Source organism: Podarcis tiliguerta (genome assembly GCF_965153285.1).
Source record: "Podarcis tiliguerta genome assembly, chromosome: 8".
NCBI classification, from domain to species: Eukaryota; Metazoa; Chordata; class Lepidosauria; order Squamata; family Lacertidae; genus Podarcis; species Podarcis tiliguerta.
This window is the reverse complement of record NC_139541.1, coordinates 65,736,149-65,753,867: the sequence shown is the minus strand read 5'-3', so window position 1 is coordinate 65,753,867 and position 17,719 is coordinate 65,736,149.

Genomic DNA, 17,719 nt, shown 5'->3' with positions numbered 1-17,719 from the left:
ATTAATTAGGAACAGAGAAAGCTAGATATACAAGGTGTATCTAGAATGCCTCTGAGTGTTGGGTTGGGAAGTCTGTATAGAAACAATGTACGATAGGATAATATGATGTGTAATCAGAAAACTGGGAAAGCATTATAAATAAAATAAAATAAAATTAGGGGAATCCCATAGATTATTGAAAGGAAACAGCTGGTCAGCAATTTGTAAAAATGCAGCGTAGCATATTGGAATTCACAACTGAACTGTGCTGTAAAGTTTGAAGTGGCTTTAAGAATAAACAGTTGAGCTCCTAAAACACTGAACAAGGCAGAAGGCATAGCAGTGCAATTTATTAACTGGAAACTGAAAGAAGAAATACAAATTCACAGCTATAATTGGGGTGGAGGGGAGATATTATTGTGGAAGTACAAATTTGAGCAGATGAACATAAAAGGAGAATAATATGATTTTTGACAGATTATTTGGGGGGCTCATAGATGTAAGTGAGCAATATCTATCAAGTTGTCAGCATATCTAAAAGAAGAGTGGGTGATTGCTGAAGTAGTTGATGAATTAAAGCAGTTATTTGATTTATTGAATGAACTACTGGCCCATCCTCTCAAATAAATGTGCAATTCTCTCTTTTCTCTTACCATATTTCTGCACAAATGCATCCTCTCTTGTTTTGTCCCTTTTTTGCCTTAACAAATTCAAAATTTGTCAGTAAATATTCAGTGTTTCAACTAAACAAACAATAAAATAAAGACTTTTTAATTTAAGAAAAAAATCTAACGCAGAGAGAGAGCAGCTATTATGGATGTTATTGTTCCAATTTCAGTAACAGCTGAATGTTCAAGATACAGTGGTACCTCAGGTTAAGTACTTAATTCATTCCGGAGGTCCGTACTTAACCTGAAACTGTTCTTGACCTGAAGCACCACTTTAGCTAATGGGGCCCCCTACTGCTGCCGCTCCGCTGGAGCACAATTTCTGTTCTCATCCTGAAGCAAAGTTCTTAACCTGAGGTACTATTTCTGGGTTAGTGGAGTCTGTAACCTGAAGAGTATGTTACCTGAGGTACCACTGTACTTGAGAAGAAACATCCTGTATTTTAAATGTTGATCCAGAGATCTGCGGTCACTTCCAGGAAGCCTGTTTCCTGAACGTCGGCCTGATTTCTTTGCACAAAGTTTGTGGCAAGGTTAGACAATACTGAGTGTTTATTGAACAGTCATTCTGATTGAGTTGTGTGGAGGTCATATGACATTGTGTCAAGCAATGTGTCCAGCAACTTTCTAATTCATTTCCTCATCACTATACACACTGGTGTAGCGTGGGTGGTGCAGGGGGGGCCGGCCGCACCGGGCGCAACATCTGGGGGGGGGGCATGCTCGCACTCGCAGCTCTCTGCCCCTACCTGGCTCACTCACTCTCTCTCACTGCAGTGCTGGCTGTGCGAATCCGATCCGAGCCGCCGAGTCGTCGCCCACTGTGGAGGGGGGGGGGTGCCAGGCGTGCGGTGCGGTGCGGTGCGGTGCGGAGAGAGAGCAAGGGACTATCTGGGGGAGGGACAGTGCAGGGGGGGCGCAAATTACTTGCCTTGCCCCGGGTTAGGGGGTGCAAATTACTTGCCTTGCCCCGGGTGCTGACAACCCACGCTACGCCACTGACTACACACACACACACACACACACACACACACCATTTTGGGGGGAAGCAGGTTGTTGTGCAAGAGCACCTGACTCAAGCACCTAGAACAGTGATTCCCAAAGTCCCCACCCAACAGACTGTGGGGATGATTAGGGAGGCAGGGGAGAATATATTATTTAATGATATCCCTCCTAACTTGCGCTAGCAATTTCCATATTCTAGCAGAGTTCCAAACGTCCCTGCTTGCAAACAGATTAAATGGAATAAATGATCTAATAACCTAGATTCCTAAGGTTATACTGCTGATTTATTTTTGAGAATTTAAATTCCTCTACTGGGGGCTCTCTCCTGCTAGACAGTGAGCTTAGCCCTTTGTTTTGAATCTAGGCTCCCAGATTATTCTTTTAATTTTCCTCCCATACTTGGGAATTTCTGCATGTAAATGCTCTACCACTGAGCTACAGTCCTTCCTTTAGCCATGGAAGTAGGACACACTTGATGGAATTGTGTTTGCAGTTGTGGGTTCTAAGGGGCAGGAAGAGCTGTTGCTGCAGGACTCCATAAGACCCCCTACTTCCTACAGCTGTTGCTGGGAGCCATGGAATCCAATAGATCTGGACAACCTCATGCAAGAGAATGCTGTGTTAAGGCTAAGCACTGGAGTTTAACATGATACTATCATGGCACAACTGCATGCATATTCAATCTTGGAAGCTATGACATTTCGACTACCATCTCCAAGATTATTTTTTTAAAAATCTCCTGGTATTAAATTTTAAGAAGCAGCAGCAGCAGCAATATCTCAAGTACATTCTTTATTGCTATGGCTCTCAGGAGTGTTCATTCCAGTTCAAGGCTGTCAGCATTTTATTTTATTTTTATATCATTATTTCATTGTGTTGTAACAGTTTTAGGATTTTCCTTACCTGTCTGTTGCAGTTTTAGCTATTATATAGGGGGTGCTTGCAAATTTATTTAGTAATATTATTGGCAGGAATATATATATTTTAAAGTTTCATTCAAGCAGCAAGTGAATAAGAAGAATCTTTCTGAACTGACACTAAGGACTGATTCATAACTTGCCTGTGGATATCCCAGTCATCTGCTCAAAACTATCCCATACCAGACTTCAATAGTTCAGAACGAGGAATCCAATTTAGGTAAGATAGACCTTGGAAGGTAGACCTTGGAATTAGGATGCGGGTGGTGCTGTGGGTTAAACAACTCAGCCTAGGGCTTGCCAATCTGAAGGTTGGCGGTTCGAATCCCCACGACCGGGTGAGCTCCCGTTACTCGGTCCCTGCTCCTGCCAACCTAGCAGTTCAAAAGCACGTCAAAGTGCAAGTAGATAAATAGGTACCACTCCAGCAGGAAGGTAAATGGTGTTTCCGTGCGCTGATCTGCTTCACCAGAAGCAGCTTAGTCATGCTGGCCACATGACCCAGAAGCTGTACGCCGGTTCCCTCAGCCAATAAAGTGAGATGAGCGCTGTAACCCCAGAGTCAGTCACGACTGGACCTAATGGTCAGGGGTCCCTTTACCTTTACCTTTAGACCTTGGAACGTGAAATGAACATTAGTGATTGGCAAATCAGTCTATTTGCAGTCTGTGTTCCTTTGGTATACAAGAACATAACATGAGAAGAACCTTGCTGGATCTGACCAAGAGCCCATTTAGTGCAGCATCCACTTTTCACAGTAGCCAACCAGATCTCTATGGGGTGCTCACAAGCAGGACCAGAGAACGCAGCATACTTCCTTCCTGTGGTTTCCAGCAATTGGTATTCAGAAGCATACTGCCTCTGACTGTGGAGGCAGAGTATGGCTATTATGGCTAGTAGCCACTGAAAGCCTTATCCTCCATTAATTTGTCTAATTCTCACTGGAAGCCATCCAAGTTGATGGCCATCACTGCCTCTTGTGGGAGCAAATTCCATAGTTTAACTACGTGCTGTGTCTGCCCTGAATCTTCCAGCATTCCATTTCAGGGGATGTCCACATGTTCCAGTGGTGCAAGAGAGAAAAATTCTGAACGTAGGACCTGAGTCCAACCCCTTGGCCCTATATACCTGAAGGAGTATCTCCACCCCCATCGTTCAGCCCAGACACTGAAATCCAGACTGAAGGCCTTTTGGAGATTCCCTCACTGCAAGGAGTGAAGCTACAGGGAACCAGGCAGAAGGCCTTCTCAGTAGTCATGTCCGCCCTGTGGAGCACTCTCCCATCAGATGTCAAGTAGATGAGAAACCATATAACCTTTAGAAGACATCTGAAGGGAGCCCTATATATGGCAGCTTATTAGCATGTAATGTTTTATTATGCTTTTATATATGTTGGAAGCTGCCCAGACAGTACTGGGCAACCCAGTCAAATGTGCCAGGTACATAGCCATGATGGCTAGTAACCATTGATATGGTTGAATTTGTTCATGAATTTAAAGCTATCCAGGCTGGTGATATTCACTACCTCCTGGCCAGTGCCAGATTTACATATAAGCTAAACAAGCTATAGCTTAGGTCCCCCCCAAAAAATGTAAAGGAAAAAAAAACACTGGATGTACTTTTCCAAAATATAAGATTAAAAAAGAAATAAAATAAAACCTACATACAGCGGCAGTGTTTCACTATTAATATGCTTCTTCTTAATTGTATTTCAGTTCAACAAATACTTTGATAAAATACATATTTTGTTATGTGCAAATGGATTTAGATACCTATTAGGTCCATAAGTTACCATAAATTAACAAAAAACAGCAACAATTTGTTGTTGACAAAGGACAGTTGGACATAAAAATGAACCCATTACCTTCAGTAGCTTAGGGCCTCATCAAACCTAAATCCAGCCCTGCTCCTGGCTGAAGTGAACTTAAATAGAGTAAATCTGCAAGAAGCAACTATTTTCCCACCTTCCCCATTTTCTTTTTCTTTTTTTTAAATAATTTTTATTAACCGACCAATCAAATCAGATCAAATCACATCACATAAATTCCGAATTACAAAGCCGAATTTTAAATTTTTGTTGAGGGGACCCATATTTCAAGTTTCGAAGGGGGATTCTGATCATCTTCTTGCTACTGCGTTCATATCCAAATCAGTCCAAATAAAGTTCATAATTCTATCCAGTCTTATCTTGCTGTTTCCACATCTCATCTTATTCGCACATTTTTTCTTTTTCTTTATGATCTCTTCTGAAAATCTCCTTAAGCAGATAAACACCAATTATATCCTGTGTGGATTTTTCTGTTCGACCAATCCTCATATCGTGATGGTTTCCATATATCATCACTTTCATAAATAACATCGCTCTTTCCATCATTAATCTCAGGATCTGTCGTTTTTGAGTCCCACCGAGGAGTCTCACCCACAGTATAAAAACAGCTCTTTTCCTCCTCCCAGACTCAAGTCCTCCAACAGAGCTTACCAATATGGCGACGGTATTTTTAACTGCGTCATTCCAGAGCTCTTAAACTTTCCACGCTCTTCTTAAAACATGCTTTGGTTAGAAAAATTATCTCCACACAGACGTAAATCCACAGCTTAAGTCATTAAAGTGGCATTTCTGACTTGTGAGGGGGGGGGGGGGTTTGTTTTATCACATAGAGGAAAGAAAGAAAGGTTTTTCCCCCTCCCCCATCAGTCCCTTTGTCATACCGAGTCTTAGCTGTCTTCTCATGATTGATTCTTATTCTTCCGACTCGTCTTGCTTATCAGAGAACTCTTCAGTTATCAGTCTTTACTCCCCCTCCTTCCTTGAAATATGTGCATTCGCTTCTTCCTAATTGTTCCTTTTGAAGTTCTTGCAGCTAGCGGCACGGATCAGAGACGGCGTCCAGGAGCGCCAAGATCCACAGGGGGGCATTCTGCCTAGTGCCCCCATCCCCTCAAATTCGGGGGTGGTATAGGGCACAGCAGGCATGGGCAGCCCCCCCCAATCCTGGGGGGGGGGTAGGGAGGCTTTTTACTCTCATCACAGCCTCCTAATTACCCCCTGTGGGTCGGAGAGATGTTATTGTCAGTCATCTTCTGATGCGCCCCTAGTGGCCCCCCACCTTCCCCATTTTCTTTCTTTCTCTTTCTTTCTTTGAGAGAGATTATTCTTTACTGGCAGAATCATTGACCTGGGTTAGTATTGTATAGCTGCAGACACAAGAGGCAAACAATAAGATTATAACAAAATATGAATGTTGGGTTCATCGTGAAAATTGATGTTCACCCTAGTAAAACATGTGGGGAAGAAAACAATTAAGTTTGATCACTTAAGGGTATGAAGAGGGGAGTTACGAGAGACCATTTATCATGAAGGTCCTGACTGTAAATAAAGAAACCTGAAATTATAGCCATGCCCCCATAAAAGCTGGGGACTTTTTGTTTGTTTGTCATTAAATCACCCATCCTAAACCTTGTTCATTCTCAGCCATGATTTTGATGGATTACAATCCATAAATTGATATCCAAGATGCTGTGAAATTATTATTGGTCTCTCCAACTACAGTGGCATTCACATTACACAGAGTTACGTTCCTCACCAATGGTCAAGTCCTCTCCCTTTTCTGGATTTACTCAGATACCATACAGGTAAATACTTTATGAATTCTCAATCAAGTAAGAGATGAACTGAAAACAGACTCTATTCTACAAAGATGGAAAGACCCATTATTGGAAGAATAGCTGTTAAAACTAACACTTAGCTGAAATGGTGAAATTGAGATGTTTTTCTATTATTATTCTATATCTGTAATTTCTTTTTTTTAAAAAAAATTATTAGTTTTAATTAAAACAAACATATAAAAATAAACATTGCAAAGAAAAATTTAAAATAAAAAACAACTGTTTGGATATTGGATATTACATTAATTGTATAAACAATATGAAAAATGTTACAGAAATTGACATGTTTAATCAGAGAAAAGTCATTGTTAACATTTCTTAAAGACTGGAAATCCCTCATAGACTTTTTTTTGCATAAAAAAGAAAAGAAATAATAATACCTGGATCTGAAGATTGAGGATAATGTTTGTTTATAGAATTGGATTGGATGACGTGGATATTGGGGTTTTTCTAGATGAAGAATCAGAAGTTCTATATTTTCTGAATCTTATTTTTCTATGTTTCTTTTTTAACCTTTTCCTACTCTTTTTCCTTCTTTTTCTTTCTCTCTCCCCCCCTTGCTCTTTTGTGTTTTTATTGTATCTAGATAAAAGTCTTGGTTTGTTTTTTAAAAAAGAAAAACATTAAGTACTGTGTTTTTCTCCATGAACCTTAATAAAGTTTATTTAAAAAGAAAAAGAACATAGACTTTATTGCAAGAGTTGGGCCTTATGGATAACCTATCAGGAGCCACATATCAGAGATGGTTGTGATGCAAGTTGGGTGTGATCTGACATGCCCCACTCTTCATCTTCCATCCAGGCAAGCAAAATGTGTTATCATATTTCAAGACCACCTTCCTTTCAGTAAAATTACTAAAGGAAGGGGCAGAGCAGGGCAGTGAAGACTGCAGTCTGGGAAGGCTCAAGGGACAGATAAAGAGGTCTGAAGAGCCTGAGGTTCCCCACAACATATATTTGTTTGCTTCCTTGTTTGTTTGTGTGTGTGATTTGTCCTTCCTCATATTTTTCATTGTTTGAGGCTCAGATGTCTACCCACAGATGCCTTCTAGGCTTCCGGGAGTTTCTGTAACTCTGCCATCAAAAGAAGGTGCCAAGGTCAGCCATCAATAATGTGAGTCGGGTCCATGATGTGAACTTGCATGGGTTTAATAGGTTTATTGGAGGAAAAGTGAAAATACAAAACAAACTTGGCAGAACTGCATTTACAGATACTTTGAAACCGTCGTGTTTGTTGTTGTTCAAGGTGCATGTCTTATAGATTTTTATTCCTCTTCTGGGAATTCCATTTGTTTCTTGCCCTCTGCTTTTGTCTCTCTAATAGCAAGAAGACATTTTGAAAACATCCTTAATCCTAAACTGAAATGGGATTACTCCCCAGAGCTGCAGTAGGAGCTTGATAAGAACAGCTGTTTGCTATCTCCTTGAAAGGAAGCTGCATTGATCTGTCTTGCAATTAATGCCCAAGACATTCTGCATGCAGAATCCAAATCTAAAGAACCACACAAAGGGTCTGTAGCATTGCATTAAAAAAAAAAATCTCCCCTGAAGATTCCTGAATGTTATTTCCACCCTTGTGCTCAATCTTAAAGGTAAAGGTAAAGGTACCCCTGCCCGTACGGGCCAGTCTTGACAGACTCTAGGGTTGTGCGCCCATCTCACTCAAAGAGGCCGGGGGCCAGCGCTGTCCGAAGACACTTCCGGGTCACGTGGCCAGCGTGACATTGCTGCTCTGGCAAGCCAGAGCCGCACACAGAAACGCCGTTTACCTTCCCGCTAGTAAGCGGTCCCTATTTATCTACTTGCACCCGAGAGTGCTTTCGAACTGCTAGGTTGGCAGGCGCTGGGACCGAACAACAGGAGCGCACCCGGCCGCGGGGATTCGAACCGCCGACCTTTCGATCGGCAAGCCCTAAGCGCTGAGGCTTTTACCCACAGCGCCACCCGCATCCCGTGCTCAATCTTAGCCTAGCTGTAAAGCTTCTCAGTGTGCAAGTAGACCTGAATATTTGTAAGGCCTTACCATCGAATCCGCGCAATGGGGTGAGCTCCCGTTGCTCGGTCCCAGCTCCTGCCAACCTAGCAGTTCAAAAGCACAAAGTGCAAGTAGATAAATATTTACTGCTCTGGCAGGAAGGTATACGGCATTTTCGTGCACTGCTCTGGTTTGCCAGAAGTGGCTTAGTGCTGGCCACATGACCTGGAAGCTGTACGCCAGCTCCCTCGGCCAGTAAAGTGAGATGAGCGCCGCAACCCCAGAGTCGTCAGCAACTGGATCTAACGGTCCCGGGTCCCTTTTCCTTTACCAGAGAGAGGCCTCTGGTCTGATCCAGCAATACTCTTCTAATGTTCTAAACTCTCCAGAACTTTCTTTTGAGTAAACATGGCTTGCTCTAGTGCCATCTTGAGGACTCTGACAGTGGACCTTCGAACTAGACATTCGAACTAGGTTTATCCAACTCATCTTGTATAAGTTTCCTGGGAGTTCAGAACAACACAACATCTCCATATTACTACAGGACGAGAGCCCAGAACTCACATATTCAGTAGCCAGATTTTGCACTGCCATGATAGATATTTGACAAAGAATGGTCTATGCTACAATTCAATCCAAAACTGAAGGCCCATATTGTTAGATCCACACTTCTGAACCCCACCCCGTATAGCTTTGTTAACCAATCTTTTAAATTTTCTTATAAATTTCTACTCACCCATTATCTATGCTTAATTAAGTACGGGTAGTGCTGTCGTCTAAACCACTGAGCCTAGGGCTTGCCGATCAGAAGGTCAGCAGTTCGAATCCCCGCGACAGGGTGAGCTCCCATTGCTTGGTCCCTGCTCCTGCCAACCTAGCAGTTCGAAAGCACGTCAAAGTGCAAGTAGATAAATAGGTACCACTCCGGTGGGAAGGTAAATGGCATTTCCGTGTGCTGCTCTGGTTCACCAGAAGCGGCTTAGTCACGCTGGCCACATGACCCAGAAACTGTCTGCAGACAAACGCCTCTCCATCGGCCAGTAAAGCTAGATGAGCGCCGCAACCCCAGAGTTGTCCATGATTGGATTTAACAGTCAGGGGTCCCTTTACCTATGTATATGTTTAAATCTATGTTTTGTTCTTGCTCCTATTTATTTAATAATTATTCGCTTACATTTATACCGTTATGCTATTTATTTAGATGTTTTGCTTATGCTGGTGTATGACTGAAATAAAGTACAGTGGTACCTTGGGTTAAGTACTTAATTCGTTCTGGAGGTTCGTTCTTAACCTGAAACTGTTCTTAACCTGAAGCACCACTTTAGCTAATGGGGCCTCCCGCTGCCGCCACGCTGCCGGAGGACAAATTCTGTTCTCATCCTGAAGCAAAGTTCTTAACCCGATGTACTATTTCTGGGTTAACGGAGTCTGTAACCTGAAGCATATGTAACCTGAAGCGTATGTAACCTGAGGTACCACTGTACTTGACTTGACAGTGGAAAGGCAGGATACATAAAAACCAGTTAAATGACTAGCCTCCATTGGGTTAGCTAGACACTGTACTGTTATCTAGACAAGGGCTCTGCCACAATAGACTTTGGGCAACACTGGAATTAGGGACAATTCTGCCCTTGAACTCTGTTTCAGTCCCTCTGCAGTTTTTTGTTTTGTTTGGGTTTGTTATTATTTTTACAAGGGTTTCTTTTTTATCTCCCGATGCACTGCATTTTTAATGATTGCTCTAAGCATCCAAGCATCATGAAGTTTCGAAATCTTCCTACATTCATTGCATTTAAACCTCATCTCAAATGGAAAATGACTGCCCAGGAGGAAATCCATTTTGCCTCACCATAAATGGATGGTGCGGCATTCAAACAACAAGCAAATATAGCAGCTCCAAGAGGGGAGCAATCATATGAAGAGGAGAAGGGGACAAAATAGCTACTTGAAGAATGAAAAGAAAAGTCACATCCAATATGCACAAAATGCATGGGCACATCTACAGATACTAAGGCTGGATTTAGGCACATCAAAGAAGTGTTTAAGTTTAAAGCATTGTAAATTTAAATGGAAAACAGGTAGAGAAAAACGGGAATCCATGTTGCCATCTAGTGGCACAATGTTATATCCCACATACAATGCATATACCAATTTTTTTCGTGTATAAAGGTAAAGGGACCCCTGACCATTAGGTTCAGTCATGGCCGACTCTGGGGTTGGGGCACTCATCTCGCTTTATTGGCCGAGGGAGCTGGCGTACAGCTTCTGGGTCATGTGGCCAGCATGACTAAGCCGCTTCTGGAGAACCAGAGAAGCGCACAGAAACGCTGTTTACCTTCCTGCTGGAAGTCTACTTGCACTTTGATGTGCTTTCAAACTGCTAGGTTGGCAGGAGCGGGGACCGAGCAACGGGAGCTCACCCCGTCGCGGGGATTCGAACTGCCGACCTTCTGATAGGCAAGCCCTAGGCTTTGTGGTTTAACCCATAGCGCCACCCGCGTCCCTTTTTTCGTGTATAAGACACCCCTATTTCTTGGGAATGCAACAAGAATTTTAGGGGGGGGGAATTGCCCAAAGTTGTTAAGCTTTATTTTATTTTGGGGGGGGGGGGGGGTTGGAGATTGCCGATGCAACCACAGCAAATTGCACACACACCTAGTAGCTGCTGTAAATTGACCGCCCAATTGCCGCAGCCGCAGCCAATCGTCAGCAGGCCTTGACGCAGCAACCAATCACACACCCAATTGCCATTGCCTATCTCCTGCTGGCCTCTGCCACCAATCGCCCATCCCCCCTCTGCTATCCGTGTACAGTGGTACCTCAGGTTAAGTACTTAATTCGTTCCGGAGGTCTGTTCTTAACCTGAAACTGTACTTAACCTGAAGCACCACTTTAGCTAATGGGGCCTCCCGCTGCTGCCACGCTGCCGGAGCACGATTTCTGTTCTCATTCTTAGGTAGTTGGGAGTTCCACAAAACCGAACACATGACTCCTGATGGAATCAAGCTGTGTATCCAAGCCATTGGGGACCACCAACAGTGGTTCCCCCCAATGCGTCAGGGATTGGGTGGTGGGACACCTGTAGCACCTTTAAGATGTTGCTAGAGCACAATTTGAATCATCACTTTGCTCCCTTTGTCCTTCTGCTACCTCAGCATATGTCACCAATTGTATACTGGAAGGTTCCTGCACAGCTAATAATGTAAGAAATAAGTCTAGCCTTCGCGATCAAGCCAATGGCCTATCTATTCCAGCATTCTGTTCTCACACTGGCTCACCAGATGCCTACAGGAAGCCCTAAACAAGACCCGAATGCAACAGCAGCCTGCCTACCCTGCTATATGGGCATTCTCAAAATGACCCAAATCATCCACTCTTAACTAACCCCCATGCCTGGTTTTAATACAGGTCAGGCAAGATCCCCAATGGAGACTGGAGATATTTCTCTTGCAGTCAGAGTATCTCCTTTAATAGCTTCAGAATACACATCCTTCTGATGTGTTTCAGACAATGGATGCTAGTTGTCTAACAAGGAGTATAATAAACCAGGGATGAGCAATGTCAAGTATCTTTTTCTTCTCAGGCTTTTCTCTGGTGACTCTATTCTGTTGGCTGATAATGCTCTTCACATTACCCCCACCCTTAGCTATCTGGATGGCAATTTTGCCCAGCAAACCACAACTCTTCAGGAATGAACGTGACAAATCTCTTCCTCTGATGATGGCTCCTGGGAAATTTCTACATGGACAAAAAGTAATTACTTGCTTGGACTTTAGCCAGGATGCTTGGACAACCATTCCTCTCTTTGCACTCTCTTCTTTGCAACACGGGCTTGTTCATCCTTTCTCCTCTAATGGCTATAACGTTGCTGCCAAGATAGAATCGCTGATTATTATGTGCTGGAGAAACAGCAGACGTTCCCCTCAAAATGCTGATGCCTACTACAGCCTATAGCTATTTAACATTTCTTTAGCTCCAGAAACGACTTTCTCTTCTACCAGCATCCTGTGCACATGTTGTGATTGTGTACACCAGGAGTGGGGAACTATTTTCAGCCCAAGAGCTACATTATTTTGTGGGCTACCTTCCAGGGGCCACAAGCTAGGAGCACAAACTTGGGGGCCAAAGTGGATGTGACCAGAGGCTAAAAAGGGGTTGGCCCAGAGGCAAAAGAGGATGGAGCAATGAATGTGATTCTTATCCTTGTAGAGTAAGACACATTCCAGCCACACAAAATTCAGATGTTTCTACATGCGCTCTCTCTCACTTTCTCTCTCTCTCTCACACATCTCCATCTTCCATCTAGGCAAGCAAGAGGCATCATTACAGATCAAGGATTCGTCCCAGCCAGTCAAATGTGGTCAAGGAAGATGGATGAGGGCTGCTGAGAGATATGGCCTGGAAGGATGTGGTGTTGCCTAAAGGCAGAGAGGTCTGGAAAGCTGCACCATTCAGCCTCTGGGTCTGAATTTCCCATTGAACAGGGAGTGTGTGTGAAATTTGGTCTCCCAAACCTCCCCCTCCCTGCACAAAGCCCAGACAGTATCGAACATATACCTGGTAAGGGAGAATGGTTTTTCTTGGATAACCGTGACTCCGTTCCCTGACTCTCTGAGCTGGAATGGTGCAGCACCAAGTACCCAGGTGGACACAGCTGTGTTAGAATGGCCCTCATCTGCCAAGGATTCAGTTATGCATGCCAAGTCAGCTCCTGCATCCATAATCATTGTGGATAATGGATATTTTATTCCGGACAGAGACCTGGCATTTAACAGCAACATCACAAGACCAGGGGGTTGGCTGACTGGCATCATTATCCTTTGGTTTAATCTGTCTCCCAGACAACACCAATTATTGGGCAACTGATAAATGAATGAATAAGTATAATATGAGCACAGGTCACATTCTAAGAAGATGGCAGAGGAGAGACTCTGACCCTTTGCCGAAGAGAAAACAAACTGAGCATCATCCAATTAAGCTAAACGGTGAGAGATTCAGGGTAGATAAAAGGAAGTACTTCTTAACACAGGGCTTAGTTACACTATGCTTTAAAAGGGTTTAGGTTGCCAATGGCCGGATAAGGTTGCCAATGGCCGCCAGTCATGATAGTTCTATAGCATGGGTAGGCGAACTAAGGCCTGGGGGCCGGATCCGGCCCAATCGCCTTCTAAATCTGGGCCGCAGACAGTCTGGGAATCAGCGTCTTTTTACATGAGTAGAATGTGCCTTTTTATTAAAAATGCATCTCTGGGTAATTTGTGGGGCATAGGAATTGGTTCATTTACCCCCCAAAAATATAGCCCTCCCCAAGGTCTGAGGGACTGTGGACTGGCCTCCTGCTGGAAAAGTTTGCTGACCCCTGTTCTATAGTACTTTCAGTATCAGCAACCCTGTGAATACCCAGTTGATGGGGGTAGTCCTCCTTTTGGGCTTCTTGTAGGCCTCTGTTTGGCCAGCTGTGCCTGTGAATACATTCTTTATCCTGAGCAAACCATTTTGTATGATTGGCTTTTCGGACTGATGAAGTGTGTAGCAAAACCTGTCATATATCCGGAGAACAGGTCTCCTTTTGCCCACTTGTGTTATTCTCACCAGGGTGGTGGCTTTGATTTGCTTTCCCATGATTGATCCATGCATACGACTTTGTGTTTCCAACTCAAGACCCATTGAAGAACATCTCATCCAGTTCAATCTTTGAAAAACAGCAGTGAAAAATGTCTTCATATTCTCCAGTGTGCTACCCTTGCCGTTGTGGTGGCACGGGGTTGCCGTTCTGTGACTGGACTGGACTACTTGTTGAACAGTTCATTTATCCAGTCTGTATAACGTTTACTGCACATGTAACTTGTTAAGATAGAGTTGTACATCTATCCACTCCATGTTTACAGTATCTCCAGGCTTTGTCTTGCACATGGCACCTTAGTATGTTTGTTGTTTGAATGGTTATAAGCCTATCTCTGTTCTAACTATTCTAGTAAATTTGGTTTTATACTTATAAGCCAGTTTGTGCTGGTGTTGTTTTGTTGTATGAGAACAGTATGCTGACTAAATGACTAATCTCAACAGGAAGTGATCTGAACAGGAACTGATGTCAATATCCCCTACTATCCAGTCACCCTCTTTCTGACCAGTTGAGAAAGCAATGCCCATTGAAGAGGGGGCTCTTGCTCAGAGCTGATCTGGCAGTCAGCAACAGCAGCCACAGAACCGAGGGCTGACTGTTAGGACAATTGCAATTCTCCAGGTTGGAGGAGGGGCTGATACACAGTCATTAGCTGCCCTTGTCATGTGCCCCTTACCCAGCCTGCCCCACCTCCCACACGATACCTCCCACTACCCTGAATCACTGTGATTGGGGCTGCCCCTGCTCTCTCCAACTCCCCTCCTTCCCCTCCCTCAATAAAAACAAACAAACAAAGAAACAAACAAAGAAACAAACAAAGAAACAGCAACCAAGAGGATTGAAGTCTCTCTTCTTACCTTCTGTCTCCTCTGTTTGCCTCCTTGCCACAAACAGCAGTTGCTTGGCTCCTAGACCCTTTGTGGCTACAGCATAGATGCTTATAGTATATTATTTGGTGATTACATTTTAACTGGTTTAAGACAACTGCAGCAAAATCAATAGATATAGCTGAAGACAGAAATGTTAGGTGATAAAGAATTGGCACCTAAGTGGAACTATTAGCCTCAATTAGCACTCATTAGGAAAGGAGAAGTTTGGGTAACAATTTAACACGCTATCCCTGGTGAGTTTTATCCAAAGTGGAAGAGGGTAAGGAAATCAGTGTTGTCTGTTGTATTAACATCAAGCCAGTCAATAGCGAAGGGTATCCCAAAGCTAGATTTACATTCCCCAGTGGGATTGGCAACAAGGAAGACTGCTTTTGTGATTGCCCTGATGAACTCTTAGTAGAGATGGACAGCTTTTGGGGGGTAGGGGAAAGTCACTGGAGAAGAGGAGATACGTGGCTTCAGCATGTTTGTACTGGTTGTATCTAAACCCACCCAACCACTAAGATCTATGTCACAGACCTTAAGCTAGAGGTCACCACCTTGAAAGGTGGGTGGAGAATGGATACATGTACTTTTTAGCGGCAGTGACTTGATTGGGTCATTTTGATGCCGGGGGAGATGACTTTTACCTCCCAGTCTTCAAATGGATAATTCCTTCTGCACCTTGGTTTTCATTGTTGCTTTTCCTTCAGTTTTTAGCTGCTGTTCTTTCTACAGGTGAGGAATTTAAATGACATTGCTGTTAACAAGTGGGACCTGCAACAAAATATTGTAATGCAAAGTGCTCTTGTTCATTATTCCAACTGGCCAGCCATACCCTCTTCCAGTAAGCTCTATCCTATCCCCCAACCCAGTTTTACACACACACACACACACAGAGAGAGAGAGAGAGACAGACAGACATATGTAGAAGAAGAAGAAGAGTTTGGATTTGATATCCCACTTTATCACTACCCGAAGGAGTCTCAAACATTCTCCTTTCCCTTCCTCCCCCACAACAAACACTCTGTGAGGTGAGTGGGGCTGAGAGACTTCAGAGAAGTGTGACTAGCCCAAGGCCACCCAGCAGCTGCATGTGGAGGAGCAGAGACGCAAACCCGGTTCCCCAGATTACGGGTCTACCGCTCTTAACCACTACACCACACTGGCTCAATGTAGATTGTGTTGTTGTTGTTGCTGCTACTGCTACTGCTGCTTCTGCAGCAGCAGCTATGCTATCTTAGTTTCCCCCTTTTGTCCTATTTTAAACCTTGGGTGCTCTTGGATTTCCTTGTTCCTCAATGAACTTGGGAACATCCAATGTTAGGAGATTCAAAAGGAAATGCACAACACAGTCAACCTATGGCACTTGCTCCCAGAAAAGGCAGCGATGGCCAACAACTTGGATGGCTTTAAAAGAGGACGAGACACTCACAGGAGATAAAGCTGTCAGGGCTACTAGCTATGATAGCTACATGCTACTTCCACTGTGAGAGGCAGCATGCTTCTGAATATAACTTGCTGAAAAAACACAAGGGAGGAGAGCCACTGTTGCACTCAAGTCCTCTTGCTGAGTTTCTCATAGTCATCTGGTTGGCTACTAGAAGAAACAGGATCCTGCACTAGATTCAACAGGAGCCCTTACTCATGGAAAACATGTCCATTTCCCTCAGAAATAATAAAAAAGCCAGCTTTATTATCACAACATCACATCTTTTTTAAAAACATGCATGCACGCACACACACATACTTCTCCTTTAGTGGCTTCACTTTTTATAGGACTTAAAGGCCTGCCAAAATGCCTATAGTCTTTCTTTCTCTCTCTCTCTCTCTCTCTCTCTCTCTCTCTCTCTCTCTCTCCAGAAGGTTCTTCCTATAATCACTTGTGCAGCTGTTCCGTTTTGTATGCGAAAGCCTGTGCATCTTCTGCATCTAATGTCCTTTGAGAGAAAGAGAATGGACCATTTGGATTGATGGAACCACTATTGGAAGGATTGGTGTTTCAGTGCACTGTAATACAGAACATAATCTTTTATTTGATTCCATCATCCTCTGTCCTCAGATAACAGAAAATCACAGAAACCACTTACGCTTAACTGCAGAAAGAGAGCTGCTGGATAGCACTCCAATCATCACACATGCAGACACACACAAAACGACCAAAGCCAGGCATCGGATGGCTTCCAAGCTGAAATCCAAAGCATATGCTCCTATTTTTGCTATGTTATATATGTTCATTTATTATCCTAAATTATGCAGGAAATGTACTTATAAAAGCGCACACATATATCCAATTATTTCCATGCCCATGCAAAACAAAAGCAAATCAAGAGCAACATAAGGAACATAAATGACACGGTTTAAATATAATGAGCAATCAGAATGATACAACATGCATATTACTTACTTCTTCCTAGCAAAGAGAGAGAGAGAGAGAGAGGTGCTGTGTGTGAAGCATGGGGGTGGGGTTAGAAATACTTGTCCAGCTGAAAAATACAAGGTTGTATTCAAATAAGTCATACTCAAAGCAGACCCACTGAAATTAATTGGCCGAAGAAAATCAGAGGAATTGGAGAGATAAAACAGGGCCTACTCTTATGGGTCAGGATAAATTTGAGCAAAAGGTCTGCATAATACATCTGAAGCAACTGATGGTTGATGCTTACAGGTCTATTCAGTTGATCTAAGTGATCTTGCAAGTCTATACAGGGGGAAAGTGGTCTTTCAGGTAATCTGGCCCTGAGTTGTTCACAGCTTTAAACATTGATTACAGGAGCTTGAGCATGGCTCAGTAGCTGATCAGCAGCTAAGAGGCACTAGCTAGTTTAAGGCTGAAACCGGATACTTACTTACTTGGGAATACAATCCCAGGACTGTATGCCTGCCACGTCATGTGGCAACTAACTTTTGAAGATCAGATACTCCTGTACTTTAAACTGCTAATGGTTCCTTTGAGTTCCCTGCAATTATGTCAAGAAATGCTTCAGTAACTATAGCCGTAGCTAAGCAACACTATTA